The 14142-nt window shown below is 54.8% G+C and overlaps 1 long non-coding RNA gene across 4 annotated transcripts; it reads right to left on the reverse strand.

The window, feature by feature from the left end:
- Positions 1-642: 642 nt before the first annotated feature.
- LOC112443179 (uncharacterized) lies at positions 643-9737 on the reverse strand. 4 transcript variants are annotated; one of them, XR_009492238.1, is made up of 4 exons: positions 9339-9737; positions 7079-8895; positions 2124-2223; positions 643-1463 (listed from the first exon to the last, which is right to left on the reverse strand). It is a non-coding gene; the product is annotated as an uncharacterized lncRNA (long non-coding RNA). The 4 variants fall into 4 exon arrangements; XR_009492237.1 differs by having other exon boundaries at positions 7079-7434; positions 9115-9737; XR_009492236.1 differs by lacking the exon at positions 7079-8895 and having other exon boundaries at positions 9115-9737.
- Positions 9738-14142: the final 4405 nt, after the last annotated feature.

The raw sequence follows: 14142 nt of genomic DNA on the forward strand, positions 1-14142 counted from the left end.
CCACAGGCTGCCGCCCCGACCCTGCGAGGGGTGCTCATCACCTTCGCGGCCCCTGAGCTCTGCGGCAGCAACGCGCTCCCCACCTTGAGTCACTTCCTCAAAGCCACCCTCCCGACCAGCCTGCGTGACCGTGCAGGCCTTCCCGGGCGTCCTCGGCCGCTCCCCCCACCCCCGCAGCCCTTACCACGCCAGACAGGCCCTGCGGAGGCTCAGCCCCGAACCCCACCTTGATCCCGCCAGCCCCACGGCCCCGCCTCTGCCTGCTCTGCTCAGTGTCCGACGGCGCAACTGTTCAGAGAATCCTTGGTGAGCGAAGGTTCTGGCACACCTGCCTGATTCCCTCGCACCCACGTCCCGCTGTGTGCTGGGCCGTGTCTTGCACTTGCGATCACAACGGCGCAAAGTGGACTCTGCTAAAGAGCAGTGTTTTAGTGTGTGGGAGGGGGTCTATGCAATTTTTTTCTTTTACTTTAAAAGTAGTTTGGGGGACTTCCCTGCCGGTCCAGTGGTTAAGACTCCACACTTCCAATGCAGGGGACACAGCTTTGATCCCTGGTCAGGGAACCAAGACCCCACAAGCCTTAAGGCGTGACCCAAAGAAAAAAGGTAGTTTGGTGCTTGTTAGAAAAGTATAGCCTGTAATGGACTGAGTGTGCCCTCCCCCCAGATTCACATGTGGACGCCTAACCCCCAAGGTGATGGCATTTGAAGGCCGGTCTATGGGAGGTGACGAGGTCCTGAGAGTGGAGTTAGTGCCCTAATAAGAGACCCCCGAACTCCCCCACCAGTGAGGACACAGTGAGAAGACCTCGACACTCTCTATGAACCGGAAAACTGGTCCTCACTCAACGCTGAATGTGCTGGTGGTTTAATCTAGACTCGCCGCCGCCAGAACCGCGAGGAGTAAATGTCTTTTCATAAGCCGCCCCGTGTGCGGGGGCTCGGTCACAGCAGCCCAGACGGGCGGAGGCGAGCACGCACACGACCCCTGTCAGATGAATCTGCAGTCTTAGAAGGAGAGCTCCTAGCTGAACAGGGAGAGCTCTGACGGTGGGGTGTCTGCTGACGGATGGCCCCGCCGACTAGCACACGGCGGGGACTCGGACCGTAACAGGTTGGAGGCTCCTCTCAGCAACAATGTGGTACCAGACCAGGCGGAACCCTGGCTTCCCCCAGAGCCCGCCTTGGGAATGCATCTTGATTAGGGAAGCTTGGGGCTGGAAGGCAGGGAGATAGTTTTGCATTAGAAGTGTTTGCTGAGAGTGACTCTGCAGACGGGTGATTTAGCTGGTAATCATGCCAGCCGTGTTGTTTATTCCTCATTAGAAGCCGCACCTTGTGGCTGGTTAGAGCAGCGAGGGAGAGACACACTCAATTAAGCTGGGTGAGCAGCATGCACAGAGCCGGCCGGAGACCAGGTACAGCGTGAGAAGTCTCCACGCAGGCGAGTCAATCAGGGCGCCCTAATTGTAAAGTAGTCATAAAAAGTAATTGAGTTTAATACATAATTTAGATCATTACCTGTTAAGTTAATGCCTCCTGCTTAGGTGTGGGGAGAAAATTATTTATCTGGTAGACGGGAGGATTTCATTTGTTTTTATAATAGAATGTTCGCCAATTGACTTTAATAAGAGCAGTTTGTTCAATCAGATTCTGAATTGGCGCGTAGGCTGGAAGTTCATATGTTAATTTGGACACGCTCTCCCTGGCGCTTCCTCCCCCGAGCGCCTGGTGTGTTCCCGGGGGCTCTTTTGCCTTCCCAGCCCAGGTCCGCTCCACGGAAACTCGGTCCGTGTCTCTGATGTCTGAGTGGGAGGCCGTTCGGCTCCTGAGTTCGTCTTCCTCATTTTTAGATTTAGAAGGAGAGAGATTAAAGAGATTGCTGCTTTACTGGTGGGCCTTTTTCCTCTCAAAAGCAGTCCTCTGGCTGCAAACAAGCGCTTCTGTTAAATGCCGAGGAGGAGCTTAATAACCACCCCTCACTGGAGTCTCCCTGTCTGCAATTCATTGACTCATCTGTCTTTCTCAGCAATTGTGTGAAGTCAGGCGCCCTCACTAACCCCGTTCCCACAGGAGCAGGCAGAGGGGCCCGGGACAAGGGCTGGCTGTGAATGAGGGCTTACCCTACAACTGCTGGGTGGGGAAGAAGCTTGGATCCCAGCTCCTGGGTGTGCAGCCTCAGGCTGGTCGGGTCATCACCACTCCGGGCCTCAGTCTTCAGACCTGCAAAATGGGGATAAGAAGGTGAGGTGTTGTGAGGACGGAGGAGGCCATGCTGCTGACTGTCGGTCCTGGCCCGCCTACTTGAGCAAGCTTCCCTGCCCCACCCCCGGCTGTGCACAAAGCAAGAAGGCACTTGAGTGAGAGGCAGGAGACCCTCCCCTTACCCCCTGCAGCCCACGGGAAGGTGGGGTCCCTTCCTCTCTCAGCCTCGGTGTCCTGTCTACAAAGCAGATGATGACAACCCCTTCCCAGGGGCTGCAGCTGCTGTTGATCCCCCTCCCTGCCCCCATCATCACAAGTCTTGCTGACAGGCCACGGGGCTTTCCTGGGGTTCACCAAGGAGCAGCTGGCCTGAGGACCCCAAACCCCCATCACGGGGAGCTGGGCTGGGTCGCCAACCCCACACAGCTCCTTTGTCAGCCTTGAGGACAGGAGGCCCAGGGCGCACGGCCTCCACCCCAGTGAGCCTCCGGCCTCTCCAGCCCCGCGCTCTGTGTTTCCCTCTGGGTAGGGATACTGGAGCAGGCAGCCATTCCCTTCTCCAGGGGATCTTCCCCACCCAGGGATTAAACCTGTGTCTCCTGCATTGCAGGCAGATTCTTTATCAGCTGAGCCACCAGGGAAGTGCAAGAATACTGGAGTGGGTAGCCATTCCCTTCTCCAGGGGATCTTCCCCACCCAGGGATCAAACCTGGGTGTCCCGCATTGTGAGCAGATTCTTTACCAGCTTAGCCACCAGGGAAGCGCAAGAACACTGGAGTGAGTAGCCATTCCCTTCTCTAGGGGATCTTCCCCACCTAGGGATTGAACCCAGGTCTCTTGCATTGCAGGTGGATTCTTTACCAGCTAAGCCACCAGGGAAGCCCACGTTTCCCTGGCAGCACTTAGTAAAGGTGAGCCCCTTCTTCAGCCCACGTCACTGCCCACTTCCTGTGGGGACGGCTTCTGGAAGGCAGATATCACTGAGACCTGGGGTGTGGGGGGTCTCCACTCTGAGACACAGATGGCCCCATGCAGCCCCCGATGGAGCAGGCAGCTCGGGATCCACCCTGAAACCCACGGGAGGCGGAAGCTGGGGGTCCCGGGGAGTTACACCCACAGAATGTTGGAATCAACATGTTTAGCTGTGAAGCCCTGAGGTTATATAATATCACAAAAGAAAACAGTGGTGTAGAACAGGGTTTATAAAATCTGGGACTTTTTAAACAGGCCTGGGACTTCCCTGGTGGTCCAGTGGTTGAGACTCTGAGCTTCCAATGAAGGCATGTTCGAACATGTTCCATGTTCGATCCCTGGTCAGGGAGCTAAGATCCCACATGCCACATGGCACAGTGAAAGAAAAAAAGAAATAGGCCTGAGCCCTGGAGACACCTGAGATGCAGTGAGGGGGAGGGGAGGGGGAGGGGAGGGGAGGGGAGGGGGAGGGGAGGGGAGGGAGGGGGAGGGGAGGGGGAGGGGAGGGGAGGGGGAGGGGAGGGGAGGGGAGGGGGAGGGGAGGGGGAGGGGAGGGGGAGGGACCTTTTCACTCTGGAGACTCTGCCACTGCAGAAGCTTCCAGAATCCTTGCCTCCCGCAGCCCCTCATGGCTCCCAAAGCCCAGGTGTGTACGCCTTCTGCAAACTCCCCCCACTCCCGGTCTCCTGACACGGCCAGGCTCGGCTCTGGACTTAGGGACGAGCTGGGGTACGTCCAGAGGAGCCCCCAGCTCACCCCAGGCTGCGGCAGCGGGGAGGCCTGAGGGGACAGCCCCAGCACAGGGCCCATGGGGAGGGGAGGGGGTGACTCCAGTGTCCTCCCATCCCCCACCATCCCCCACCATCCCCCAGGTGGCAAACGGGTAGCAAATGTCCCTCACCAAGCCCTGTCTGTCCCTGAGTCCTGCTTGGTGCCGGGCCCGGGGGCAGCTGAACCACCCAAACGGTCACTCGGTGACTCAGAGACAGGGTGGGCAGGTGCCCAGTCTCGGGGTGCTGGGACCTCTGGGCCTTCCCGGCAGAACGTGGAGCCACGGAGAACAACGAAAGAGGGAAGGAGTCCCCGACGGCTGGAGAGCCGCGCCCTGCCCTCCGCCAGCACCAGCCTCAGAACATCCCCACCCGTACCGCCAGGCACAGCAGCCACCAGCCGTGCGGGCCACAGGGCACTGGGCTCAAGGCTCACCGGGACCAGCTCATCACCTTTCACGTCAGCAGGCTTGTAGGCTGGTGGCCCCGTAACTGGCGTCATACAAGGTCACAGCCGGTGTCTGCCCGGCGGACCGAGGAGGCACGGCCCTCCGCCACCGAGAGGCCCTCGGCCGTGGCCACCGCTCCGGAACAAAAGGAAGAGCTTGTTTACAAATTGTCCGCTGAAATTTAAGTTGCCAACATTGGCATCAGGCCTCGCCTGCCAGGCCACCCGGATTGGAGGGTAATTTATGAAGATTGCTTTACCTGCGGCCGCGCTGGTCTGTGCCGGCAAGTAATTCACACCAGGCTCATTTCGGATGCAGTCAGAGACCCCCGTATTTCACCATGACAATGTAATCACAGAGCCACATTAAAAAGTCATTATTGTTTAGAATCCAGCTTGGTTTGAAAAACACTTACTATAAAATTCAACAGCCTTTGTAAATTACCGAAAGGTTTACTCAAGAATGCTAGGTGCCATGATTTAGACGGGGAACTTACCATGTTATTGATTCTGTGGGATTTTGTCAGTTCCTGCATTTACGGGGGATGATTAGTGAGTAATCCGAGTAATAAACCCCTCCCTGTTGGTTCGTAAATAACGAAGAATTGAACTTGCATCCTCAAATTTCCCAGGCAACCTGCTCCTGCTCTGAAGAGTCTGAGACTCCACTTTGGGCGGTATTGTGGGGAGTCTGGAACTCCATCGTCTGGAGGGCAGAGGACGGTGAGACTTTGCTTCCCGGCCCCTGGGAAGGGCTGGATGCAGTGTCCCAGGAGAGCAGCCGCTGAGCCAGGACTCTGCCAGGTGGGGTTTGCGGCTTTATGAGCAAGAAGTCCCTCATGGGCCACTGCAGAGGCTGGGCTCGGGGACTCCGTCCTGGGGAATCCTGAGAGCTGGGAGCAGCCATAGGCTAGCCTGAAACACGATGACCATGTGGGGCCTGGAGAGGCTGGGGACCCCGGAGCTGGGCCGTCAGCACAACCTCTGCCCCAGCAGACAAAGATGGGGGCCCCCCCAACGAGACCCCCATCGGTCAGCTGCAGCTGAGAACCCAGCTGCCCTGACCCCGGCCCAGGACTCGCCCTCAGCAGCCCGGGTCGCCTGGAACTAGTGGATAGTTTCTAGAACACCCTCCACGTCAGTCCCGCCTTAGGAGCTCACGGCACACACAGCACGTTGGAGACCCTGCCTTGCGGAAGGTGCTTTCCTGAGTTCTGTCGTGTTTCCTGCCGGCTCTCACACGCCTGTGACCGCAGCACACCTGCCCACACTCGTGGGGCTGCCTGGGGAGCAGTCTGGGCCTGCCTCACACTCAGCTGGTACCCTGCACATGGACACAGGGCTCGTGGCCCCCACACACTGACAGCTGCTCCCGGGGCACCTCGGGGTGGGCTGAGGCCCCACGGCGCGTCTTCCCCACAGAACCCAGCTTTGGACTGGGGCACAGGAGCCGCTAAGCAAAGTAGACGCTGACCTTGGAGACAAACTGGGCTGAACCGACGTTGACGTCGACTGAACCGAAAGTGGACGGGAAAGGAACAGAAGCCACGTGCTAACTGAGCCAAATGGAGCCCAGCTGGGAATGGATGAAAACCAAACTCCACTGGAAAGTTAGCACCGGGCGGGCGGTGGGTACCGGCCGGCCCCCGCCCACCGAGCTGGAGGAGAGGGCACAGCCAGGGAGGCACTGACTCTGCCTGGCCCTGGGGAGTGCGTGGGTCGGAGGAGAGGGCACAGCCAGGGAGGCACTGACTCTGCCTAGCCCTGGGGAGTGCGCGGGTCAGCACTGCTACTGGGAACGGAAAATTAAAGAAAATGCCTGCCGCTGGGTGTCCCCTAACATGCCTGACGCGGTCCACGGAGGACGTCTCCAGAAAAGCAAAGACCCAGACCTCGGAGGCCCCGGCTCATGCACGCCAGGCCCCTGAGACGCGCCTGTACCCGGCACCTTTGCAGGGCTCAGGGCGGGGGGCACGCGGTGCACGCTAAGAGCAGTCCACCGGGAGGGACGGCTCTGAGTCCCGGGGCCTGGCTCCCGACGGGTGTTCAATTATCATCTGTTGAAGATGAGCGTCCTTGAGACGCTCTCAGCCGCCTCCTCCAAGCGCATATCTGGGACAGTTCTTCTCCTCTTTCATTTCCACCCTGAGCTCTTTCCATTTCCACTCTCTCACTTTCCACCCTATTATCCTATTCTGCCACCTTAGCAGCTCCTGTTTTCTCCTATTTCTTCTTCGTCCCTGCGCTCCTCCCCCACCCCACCCTGACTCCCCGGGGATCTCTGGTCTCTATCCCAGTGTTTTATCACAGGATAGTTGGAACATTCCAAACAAATTACACAGGACGGTTTGTACTCACCACCCGGACCTACCAGACGTTAGCGTCCGGCTGTTTGCTTCGGGTGATGTTTTCAGAAGTGCTGCGTTAAAACGGAGGGGGCCCTGGGCAGCACCCACCCATCTGATCTCCCTCTCTTCTCTCGGCAGCCTCACTGGTCACGTCTTGCTATCTTTACCACAATATAGCGTGTTGTTTTGTAAAGATACTTGTATTTTAAAGCTTTGCACAAACGATATCAGACCCTGTGTGTAATTGCGCATCTTTTTTGTTTGTTTCTCCTTGGCTGTGCTGGGTCTTAGTTGCTGCGTGTGGACTTGGTCTAGATGCGGTGAGCAGGACTTACTCTGTGGTTACGGCGCTCGGGCTTCTCTTGTCACGGACCGCGAGCTCCAGGCACGCGGCCTTCAGTAGCTGTAGCAGTAGTTCCGGCTTCCAGGCCCTAGGGCACAGTAGCTGTGGCGCGTGGGCTCAGCTGCCCCACGGCATGGGGGGTCTTCCCGAACCAGGGGTGGAGCCCGCGTTCCCTGCATCGGCAGCTGGACCACCAGGGAAGTCCTCTTGTCTCCTCCTTCACGCCGCATCACAGGTCCAGGGTGGCCCGCGCCCGCGCATCCTCCATCTTAAGGACCGACCTGTCCCCGCCTGACGCCTTCCCCTGTTCCGATGGGCCATCCTAGAGGGGCCGCCCACTTCCGGTTCCTGTGCAAAATGCAACCATGTCCCCAGAAGGAGAGAGGGACTTGCTGGGAGAAGGGTCTACCCAGCTGCAGGAGTGGGCAAATCTCTCTTCAAAGGGTGTGGTCAGTGCACCTCCCTGGCTTTGCCCTGCAGCCTGCTCACCGTGGCCCCTCTGTTACCGCGACCCTTAACCTCTGTTACCCCGGTGACTGTAACGCCGCTGCTCTAGTTTGCATCTCCCAGTTTCCGGGGGAGAAGGCACTGGCCGTTCAGTCACCTCTCTTGTCAATCGTGTGGTCACATCTTTGCCCTGTTTTAATTGATTCTTTTTTCCTGGCTTTTCATTTTATGCTTCATTATTGGAGTATAATTATTTCACAGCGTTGCTAGTTTCTGCTGTACAATAAAGTGCATCAGCTATTTGTATTCACATATCCCCTCCCTCCTGAACCTCCCCTCCTCTTCCCAATTCTCTGCTCTTGTTGTCTCATTGATTACTGTGAGATCTTTATATATGCTGGATAATCATTGTTCGGCTGTGTTTATAGAAAATAATTCCTCTTGGTCTGTGGCTAATTTTTTTTAACTTCTAACTTTGTTAATGGTGCTTTTTGTTATCAGATAGTCAAACTGATCAACTGCAGTTTTATGATTTGTGCCTGCATGTCTTGCTTAACAAATTGTACTGTACCTGACATCATAAAGCCATTCTCCTACAGTTTTTTCCTAACTGTTCTAAAATTCAACATTTCAAATGTTAAGACTTTAACCCACATGAAGTTTATTCTCTGTACAGAATTAGTTCATGACCTGAACTATTTTGCTTTCCTGTTGGTGACAGGTGACTACCTGCTGATCTGTAGCTGCCTTTGAGGCACCCCAGTTTCAGGGGTGTGCAGGTCTGGCTGGGGCCCTGCTCTCATCCAATGGCTTGTCTGTTCATGCAGTCTATCATAGCCCTGGCCCGACCCTTGATATTCGCTGGGACAAACCCTTCAATGTTCCATGCAGAGCAGAAACTCACCTGAGCAGGTGCCGTGAGGGGTGCCATTAGAATTTCAAATGAAATTACATTCAGTTTACAGATTATTTTAAAAGAGAACCAAACACTTAAAGCTGAGTTTCTCTGCTCGCGCGCTGTCTCGCCCCCAGTTAAATCTCCCTCTCCATCCTGTGGTAAGATCTCACTGTCTCCTCCCTGGAGGTGGTGCATGTCTTTCTCTACTGCTGAGCAATACTTCAACAGCTATTGCAGGGGTGTGTTTTTTCTTTGCACTTTGCAGTTAGTGATGGCTGTTGCATAGAAATGCCTTGGGTTTTTATACCTCCTTATATCAAACCTGATTAATTCTAACTGCAAAATTTTTTGAAAATTTCTTTATGCAGAAAGGTACGTTGTCTACGTAAATGCTGCCTCGTGTCTGCCTTCCTGTCCTCATCCGCTTTTCTTCCTGTCCTGTATCGCTGGTTGGACCATCAATGCTGTAGAGAGTAACAGCCATGAGAGACATCAGCTCTCCCAGTCCCAACCTCCACGGGCTGCATCTGAAGTTTTAACCGAAGCCGGCAGTCTGCTGTGTTGGTAGCAGTTGCCCTTCACCTGTTAAGGTCACCTTCCTATCTCTAATCATCTGAGAGTTTCCACCGAGAAGCGGTGGACTTAAACCCAGTCTGCATCCTCTAAGATGACAGTAAGCTTACCTCCGACCACCTACTGATGATGTGAATTACATGAGATTTCCTGGCACCATTCTACGCTTATGTTCCTGGGGCAAAATCTCCTCGGTCACAAGGCAAAATCTCCTCCTTCCTGCTTATGTGACCGGTCAGGACGGCCGTGAGCCCACCTTCTGGGGCCTGCTGGCAGCCCCCTCAAACCCTGTGACTCTGGTTATCCCTGCCCTGCCCGCACCCAGGACGCTTACTGGACAAACTCTCGGAGGAGAAGGGAGCCCTTATCCAAGGATTTATCACTGATGATGCTCCTATACTGAAAAAATAGTGCCTGGTCCAGTGAAGAGGCAGACTCATTCTGTCCGGAGCGAACAGTTGGTGGAAACATGTCTGTCCCACCAGAGGAGAAGCTGTGTTACTGCTGGGCTCAGAGCCCAGGGGTCCCAGGCCCTCTGGGTTCTCCGACTGCCCTCCTTCCGCCTGCCCCAGGGCCTCAGAGTGCCCCTCCTCAGCACTGCCAGCGTCCACCCATCTCTAGGAGGACGTGTCCACCCCACAGCCCCTGATGGGCTCATGTTCCCCAGACAACAGGACACAAAGGGCGTAGCATAGCAACAGGCTGGGGTGCGGCCAGGCTTCTGGGACCTCCCACCATGAAGCTCTTTGTGCTCAGGGCCTCCCCGCAAAGGGAGAGGTGAGGTCCAGGGTGGAGGATGTGAGCCGAAGGGGGCACAGTGGAGAGGTGGTCAGAGGCATCCACGGGCCCACAGCTCATGAGACAGACCTGGGAGCTGTGAGCACGAGGCCACGCAGGGACGTCTAACTGGCTTACAGGCCAAGGGTGAGCTGACGGAGGGAGGGAGGGAGGAGCCAGGCAATCAATCGGTTCTTTTCAGCCCTGACCGTGCTGTGATTAACAGGTGGTTCCCTGAGCCACCACACATCTCTTCCTGACACCATGGACTCGCCATCGAGGGTGCGGACCATGTTCCGGGACGCGGCTCCAAGTGCCCCTAGATTCCTCCTTGAGCCTTTCCCGTTGCTCTGCTCCAGTGGTCCCTGGCAGCTCACTGCAGTGGGAGAGAAACACCGTCCCTTTATGTCACTTTGTTGCAGAATTTGTGACTCGCAAACCATTAACTGGCTGATGTTTGGAACACGTCATCCTTGGGCTCGGAGACGTGCTTTCCCTCGGAAAGTTGCAGAGAAGTGGCTTTGGCCTTGGTCCTCGTGGGGACGACCTGGTCTCTTTATCTCTTTCAGGGGCATAGAGTTGGGGTGTCCAATGTGATTTTTCCAGGATAAACAGTGGGAAGAAGATTCTGGAGGCATAGGTTGGTCTGCTCTGCTCTCAGATCGATCTGGCCACCCACCCTGAAATGGGTGCCGGCTCCCAGATGGCCCTGGGATGGCTGGAGAGACAGAAAGTGGAATCGGCAGCTTAGGAGACACACGGGGCTGGCCACGCGCCTCTTTCTACATCATCAGCCTCAACAGAGTCCACCACCTGCCGAACCGCTACGTGCAGGGAACACAGTAACCGCTTCTGAGCCCCAGGGAGCCAAGAAAGAAAACACCCCAAACAGGGAGGGTGCGGAAGGGCAACCACCAGAGACAAAAGAGCAGGCGGAGCCAAAAGCATCCACGTTGCTGATGGAGGAGACGGGCAAGTGGAGTGAGTGAGGGCAGAAAGACGCAGAAGTGGCTTCAAGGACGGTGCAGGCTTGTCGCCGGAGTTAACAAGCAGCCTTTCAGGAGCCAGACTGAAGGATAGCGTGGTTGTCGTTTAGACCCAAGTCAGTGGCCCGGAAGACAGGGCATAAAAATTATGAGCGGGGGTCAGGAAGAGTATGGACTCTGGAGTGTGAGCGTGCAACTCTTGGAATTAAACTCCATCTCGTTTTATTGGCATGAGAGGCCCCAGGAGGACACTTCCGGAGGCCTGACTGCCCAGGGCCAGTAACAAGTTTGGGCTCACCCTGGCTCCAGCCGGAGGACAGCGGAGGCTCTGGGAGGTCTGTGTGAGGATGGCCGGCTCTGAGGAGGCTCTGACCCGGCACAGTGATGGCAGCCTTCAGAGTGGCGCTGTCAGGCAGCCCTGTGCCCGGGTGTGGCGGGCACGGAGTGCAGCCCACGGATCATCGGCACTGCCCCCTCGAGGGGGCCACACTGTGCTGCCTTTGGGGGTTGAAGGCTGAAGTGTATGCGTACCTGCCCGCCGTCCGTGCCTGGCCTTCCGTCGGTGCCAGACACCGGGGGCCGGGGAGACCAGTGCACTAGGGAGCCGCAGCCCCCCACCGGCCATCTCGCCAGCCACGCCGCCTCCCGACCCCTGTAGGAGGCAGTAGCTGCCTCGCCTGGGCATTCTGCTTCCTGGCAGACCAGCAGGGTCTACAGTGGACCCTCCCTCGTCACAGGTTTGGTGCAGGGCCGCGGGCAGCGCCACGAGCCAGGAGGTGAGACCCCCAGTGAGACCGGGTAAGGGAGAGCAGTGAGGACCCCCTGATGGAACGGATGAGGGTCCGAGTGTGAGACCCCCGGTGAGACCAGGAGAGGCCAGGTGAGGACGCCCTGATGGAATGGATGAGGGTCCGAGTGTGAGACCCCCGGTGAGACCAGGAGAGGCCAGGTGAGGACGCCCTGATGGAACGGATGAGGGTCTGAGCTCCTGACGGGGGCTGGGGGCCCTGTGAGTCGCTGGCATGACTGCGTTGCTGGCGAGAACAGGAAACAGTCCCCACCCCCCTCCTTGAGGCAAACCTAGGGTGACTCTTCATTTATCAAGGGTCCCCGGCTCTCCTCCCAGGAACAGCACAGGATACCAGCTGCTCCAGTGATCCGAGGACCCTGGAGTATAAAACTGCTTCAAGAATGGTCATCATGGTGGTATCTAAACAGTATGTTGAAAACCCTCTAAATGCTTATCAAGGACAATAAAAATTCATTATAAAAATTAATTAAATACTACACTTTCATTAACTAATCCAATTAAAGAACACTAGCATGGGAAAAGAATCAATTGCTAAGCAGAAATGAGATTCATGTTATTTAATAGTTTGTATTGCCATAGCAATATTATTAAAAACGAAAACAAACTAAAACTATATACATAAATAATGTCCAGAAAGTCATACACCCAAATGCTGATATTATTTAATAGTAAGATCAAAATCACTGCAGATGGTGACTGCAGCCATGAAATTAAAAGACGCTTACCCCTTGGAAGGAAAGTTATGACCAACCTAGATAGCATATTCAAAAGCAGAGACATTACTTTGCCAACAAAGGTCCATCTAGTCAAGGCTATGGTTTTTCCAATAGTCATGTATGGGTGTGAGAATTGGACTGTGAAGAAAGCTGAGCGCCGAAGAATTGATGCTTTTGAACTGTGGTGTTGGAGAAGACTCTTGAGAGTCCCTTGGACTACAAGGAGATCCAACCAGTCCATTCTAAAGGAGATCAGTCCTGGGTGTTCTTTGGAAGGAATGATGCTAAAGCTGAAACTCCAATACTTTGGCCACCTCCTGCAAAGAGTTGACTCATTGGAAGAGACTCTGATGCTGGGAGGGATTGGGGGCAGGAGGAGAAGGGGACGACAGAGGATGAGATGGCTGGATGGAATCACTGACTCAATGGACGTGAGCCTGAGTGAACTCCAGGAGTTGGTGATGGACAGGGAGGCCTGGCGTGCTTCAATTCATGGGGTCGAAAAGAGTTGGACACGACTGAGCGACTGAACTGAACTGAAGATCAAACTAATAAATATGTGATTGTTTTTCTCATCATTAAAAAAAATGAGAAAAGAGCAAACATATAGGGAGAAAGAAATAATGGTAAAACTGATAAAGAACTTTGAAAATAAATTTAGGAGCCCAAACATGAGAAAAGTTAGAGGTATCTTAAAGAATGACCATCAGGTGAAATTTGTCTGGTGTTTTTCTCATGATTAGACTGGGGCTCTGGGTTTGGGAAAGGCAGAGAGCCATCCTCATCACATCATACTAAGGGTACACGCTGCCAACATGATCTATCATTCCTAATGCTGACCGGACATGGGACAAGTGTCAGGTTCAGCACCGGGAAAGGAGTTCAACACGGCTGTACATTGTCACCCTGCTCACTTAACTTCTATGCAGGGTACCTCGTGCAAAATGCCAGGCTGGATGAAGCACAAGCTGGAATCAATATTGCCAGGAGAAATGTCACAACCTCAGATACGCAGATGTTGCTACTCTTAAGGCAGAAAGTAAAGAGGAATCTGACTCAGTAAAGAATCTGCCTGCAGTGCAGGAGATCCAGGTCTGATCCCTGGGGTGGGAAGATCCCCTGGAGGAGGACATGGCAACCCACTCCAATATTCTTGCCTGAGGATATCCCATGGACAGAGGAGCCTGGCGGGCAGCAGTCCAGGGGCCACAGAGACTCAGACACGACTGAGCACACAGCACGCATAGAGAGCCTGCTGATGGAGGTGCAGAGGAGAGAGGAGGAAACGGCTTAAAACGCAGCACTCAGGGGACTCGCCTGGTGAGCCAGTGGCTAAGACTCGGAGCTCCCAGTGCAGGCGCCCGGGGTTCAATCCCTGGTCAGGGAACTAGATCCCACCTGCAGCGTCTAACAGTTTGCATGACTCAACTGAAGATCCCACAGGCAGCAACTAAGACCTGACTCCGCTAAATAAATAATTACTTAAAAAAAAAACAACCTCAACACTCAAAAAACTAAGATCATGACATCTGGAGCCATCACTTCATGGGAAATAGATGGGGGAAAAGTAGAAACAGTGACAGATTTTATTTTCTTGGGGTCCAAAATCACTGTGGATGGTGACTGTAGCCATGACACGACGCTTGGTCCTTGGAAGAAAAGCTATGAAAAGCCTAGACAGCGTATTTAAAAGCGGAGACATCACTTTGCTAACAAAGGTCCATACAATCAAAACTATGGTTTTTCCAGTAGTCATGTATGGATGTGAGAGCTGGACCATAAAAGAGGCTAAATACCGAAGAATTGATGCTTTTGAACTGTGGTGTTGGAGCAGACTCTTGAGAGTCC

This window comes from Bos taurus, chromosome 21, assembly GCF_002263795.3.
Source record: "Bos taurus isolate L1 Dominette 01449 registration number 42190680 breed Hereford chromosome 21, ARS-UCD2.0, whole genome shotgun sequence".
Classification (NCBI taxonomy): domain Eukaryota; kingdom Metazoa; phylum Chordata; class Mammalia; order Artiodactyla; family Bovidae; genus Bos; species Bos taurus.